This window comes from Myodes glareolus, chromosome 3 (genome assembly GCF_982192425.1).
Source record: "Myodes glareolus chromosome 3, mMyoGla1.1, whole genome shotgun sequence".
Classification (NCBI taxonomy): Eukaryota; Metazoa; Chordata; class Mammalia; order Rodentia; family Cricetidae; genus Myodes; species Myodes glareolus.
The window spans coordinates 110362836-110367834 of record NC_142028.1 but is presented as its reverse complement, the minus strand read 5'-3'; positions in this window follow the sequence as shown (position 1 = coordinate 110367834).

Genomic DNA, 4999 nt, shown 5'->3' with positions numbered 1-4999 from the left:
GAGACAGAGGCAGGTGGCTCTCTGAGTTTGCGGCCAGCCTGGTCTGCAGAGTGAGTTCCAGGACAGCCAGAGTGCCCAGAGAAACCAAGCTTCAAGAGGGAGAAGGAGAGATAGAGATGAAGGAAGAAAAGAGAGGAATGGAGAGGAGGGAGGGAGGGAGGGAGGGAGGGAGGGAGGGAGGGACGGAGGGACGGAGGGACGGAGGGAGGGACGGAGGGAGGGAGGGAGAGAGAGAGAGAGAGAATTAGGGGCTGGAGAGGTGACTTAGTGGTTAGGAGAACTTTCTGACTGTCTACCCTTTCAGAGGACATGAGTTTGTTTCCCAGAACCCACGTCAGGCAGTTCACAACTCCCTGTAACTCTAGCTCTAGGGACCGCCACACCTCCACCCCCAAGTGCACCTGCATTTGCACACTTACATATAGTTTAAAATCATAAAAATAAATATTTCAAATGAGAGCAAATCTCTTTAGTATACTGGAAGAATTGAAACTGCCGTTCGCCAGCACCACACTGTGTTCACACTGGAGGCGAGCACAGCAACTGTGACTGCACAAATACTCAATCCCATTTCAAGCCCGCCATCTTTGGCTGCTCTCTTAACTGGCACAGGCATCCACAGGGTATTCGACGGGGCAGTCTTACAAGGTCACCTGCTAAGAAAGGGAGAATATAAAATCTTCAGCCAAAAAAAAATAAATAAATAAACATTTTAAATTATTTTCTCTTACTTAAGCAGGAAGCAATTCCAATGAAGAGAAATCAAATTATTGCTAGATGGCCCTGTGCCAGTATTTAGGATTTGCTGTTCAGATTCAATGGTTCATCTAAGAAACTAACGGCACAGTTTTTAAGAAAACTCATTCTCAAACCTCTGAAAACCATTCCATCCTAAGTCAAACTTGTGTTTGATGGGGTCTCTGTTGAAACAAAGCACAGGCTGCAAACCATCTCCTCCTAAATCAAACATGTCTTTGACAGGGTCTTTGCTGCACACAGAACACAGGCCTCACATTCCTTCCCTTGTGTTCACTGAATCTAAGCTTCTCCTTGAGGTAAAAGCACATGACTGGCCTAATGGACACGTTCCAGTTGCCTTAACGCCCACAGAGTTGCCACCAATAAGCAAAGCTTAGTTCAGCTAGGGAGAGAATTCACTAATACAGCATACCATTTAGCTGAATAATTTGTGTATTTGCTACATTTGGTACAAATAATCACAAAACATTAATATTTATTAACAAATTTCTCACAAGAAAAAATACATTCGATTCTCACAAGTTCCGTCTCTCAATTTAAGCCAGATTTCTGTTCTATATTGTTTAGATATTGGATTCACAAATGACAACCACAAGACTTCAAAAATTAGAAAAGTTACTCAGGCTTGCTTTCCTGAACTATAATCTAAGCAGAACTGCAATACTCACACACCAGTCAACTGCAACTGCAGGGTTGCCAATGTGCCATCTCAGAGCTTCATTATTCTAAGTTCTCCTAAATTCCCGTATCTTAACTTATTTCCTGTTAATTCGAATCTATTTCTTTGTATGTACAACTCAACATAAGCACTTTAAAGATATTTCAGTACTCCTACTGTTAACTGGTAAGAGGTTTATCTTCGCTGCAAAAGCATTACCTGGCTCCCTCTGCCCTAGCCTGAGCCAAGTGTACTACCCTAAGACAACAAAATTTAATTTTTTCTGAAGAAATCCAACAACTGTTTTCTGCAATGAGCTAGGGGCTGTCAGACATGGATTTTACCATTCATATCTGACATACACTATAATGTCTGATGACATTTTAAACTTTTCATAACGTTAGAACAAAGAGGAACAATATATATACCTTTCCTTCATATTCTCTGTACCAACATCCTGCCTTAGAGGACACCAGTGGACAGTGTGTCCATTTGCAGGCTTTCACCCTTTGTTAGAGCAGGTTGTTGGAAATGTTTCACTTTCCTTGGTGCCTGGATGTCAGTGGTAATCAAAGAACTGTATTAATGCACTGCAGTCTAAGACAGTGATGGTTGACAACAGTTTCAATATTTCCTTTACCTTCAAATACCTATTGTTGCTGGGCAGTGGTGGCACCCGCCTTTAATCCCAGCACCCAGGAGACAGAGACAGGTGGATCTTTGTGAGTTTGAGGCCAGTCTGGTCTACTGAGCGAGTTCCAGGACAGCCAGGGCTATTACCCAGAGAACCCCTGTCTCAGGGGATGGGGGGAAGGTACCTAACTTTGACTTATCTCAGTGTTGTTCTTTATTTACCCTAATGCTAACTTTTGTTTAAGCTGTATTGGTTCTAACAATATATGGTTATTGCATCCATTTTACATATGAGGAAATGAGACTCGGATAATTGAAAAAGCTAATGTTCACCGAGGCTGTGTGGTAGCTTTCAGGACAAATACATCACTCTTTGAATTTTCAGCCTTATTTTAGAATGTCTATTGAATATAGAAATCAGCAGTGGTCTAGAGGAAACTATGAAAATTAGATAAAATTGTGTGAGGGCCATAGTGGTAGTCTTTTTGTCTTTCAATATAGCATGACACACTGTGTTTATCTATATGTATATAGCCGAGTCCACATGAGGAGAGCAGTGAGTTTTAAATATCTTTTTAAAGATTAAGGTTTTTTTTTTTACTACAATTGATTTTAGAACTATAGGAAAAAGTCACAAAATTATTTTATGCAGAGTGACAGCCTTGGGCTTCATGCTCTTTTCCCTAATGCTAACACATACTACCTTGATAAATAGTCTATAACTTCAACTAAAGTTTCAGAAAAAAAAAACATATCGAGACATTCTGCACACGGGATATGCTGGAAGACAGAGGCAGTGACCTCGCTGCACACGTGTTCATCATACCAATTTTACTCCCGAGACAGAAATGACCATCTAGTAAGTGTAGGGGGATTGTTCTTTGGGACATCAGTTCACAACAAAATGACATGGGACTTATTATTAATTATAAAAGCTCTTCCTTTATGCTCCACAAACTCCTATAATTTGAATTAATCCATTTGGATTCATCTATGTGTTGCCATGTGACTTGTGACTTTTCCTTCCCCGCCTGCATGTCTTGCTCTCCCTGCACCTGACTCACAACCCCTCCTTTCTTTTTCCCAGAGCTCTCTGTCCCAAGAAATCCAATCAAACCTCCTCCTGCGTAGCTAATGGCCTTTCAGCTCTTTATTAAACCAATCACAGTGACATATCTTCACACAGTATAAAGCAATATTCTACAACAATTAATCTGACAAGAAAGTCTCTTTTTATAAAGTCAAAGCCTTTGATAAAAAAAACTTAAATATTATTTTATATCTATCATTTTTCACAAATAATTTTGCCCTGAGTGGGTAAGAAACCTGAGATATTGATGGATAAGTGTGAGCACCCACTAGAATTCTGAGGCATTTTTAAGAGAAAGACTCAAAACTTGAAGACAAATGATCAGTGTGTCAGATCATTTAAACCTGCATGATTCAACCTGGAGCCACACAATGGGACAGGATTCATGTTTACAGCAAGTATTCACTACAGAGTAATGTATATGTCATTAAATGGACCACAAGAGACATGTGTCTAACTAAAATGTTGAACTTAGCCAAGTTGGTAACATACTCCTGTGAACCAAAGCTTAGGAGGCAGACATTGGTGAATCTCTGTAAGTTCTTTACTAGTATAGTCAACATTGTGAGTTCCAGGACAGCCAGTGCTACATAGTGAGACCCTCTCTTAAAGTAAAGAAATAAAATGTTAAATGTAGATCATAAAAAGTAGCACAAATAAATATTAAGAGAGAAGTGGCTTTCATAACAGAGTCATATTTCCAAATTCCACTTACACTCATTTTCCCTTACTCATCTTGGAAACTATTGCTTTGCAGACAATAGCCATTATCAGGAAGAAGTGAAGGAAATGGATAATCTCTTCAATTATCCATAGTGTCTCGACATAAGTTTTAAAAACTCGACATTTTTTTTGCACGTCCAGTACTTCAAGCATAAAGAGATGTAAAAGCTAATGGTCTGAGGTGTTTCAGAAAGTGAAGCGCATACCCCACAGCATGAGGACCTGAGTTCAATCCCCAGAACCTACATTTAAAAATTAGAGTGGTGGTCATCAGACAGAGGTCTGGTCTCCAAAATACACAAAGAACTCAAAAAACTGGTCATCAACAGAACAAATAATACAATAAAAAAAAATGGATTACAGACCTCAAAAGAGAACTCTCAACAGAGAAATCTAACATGGCTGTAAGACACTTAAGGAAATGTTCAACATCCTTAGTCATCAGAGAAATGCAAATCAAAAGAACTCTGAGATTCCATATTACACTTGTAAGAATGGCCAAGATAGAAAACATTGATAACAACTTATGATGGAGAGTTTGTGGGGTAAAAAAGAACACTCCTGCATTGCTGGTGGGAATGTAAGCTGGTACAGCCCCTTTGGATTTCAGTGTGGCGATTTCTCAGAAAATTAGGAAACAACCTTCCTCAAGACCCAGTAATACCATTTTTGGGTATATATCCAAAGGATGCTCAATCATGCCCCAAGGACATGTACTCAATTATGTTCATAGCAGCATTGTTTGTCATAGCCAGAACCTGGAAACAACATAAATGCCTCTCGACCAAAGAATGGATAAGGAAGATGTGGTACATTTACACAATGAATTACTACACAGCAAGAAAAAAAAAATGACACCTTGAATTTTGCAGGCAAATGGATGGAACTAGAAAACATCATTCTGACCCAGAAAGACAATTATCATATGGAAAAACTCATAAGTGACTTTTAAACATAAAGCAAAGAAAACAGGTCTACAAATTACAAACACAGAGAAACTAGACAACAATGAGGACCCTAAGAGAGACATATATCTATACAATTGACATGGGAAGTAGTTAAAACAAGATCTCCTGAGTAAATGGGGAGCATGGGGATGATGGGAGAGGGTTGAAAAGGAAAGGAGAGGCAGGGAA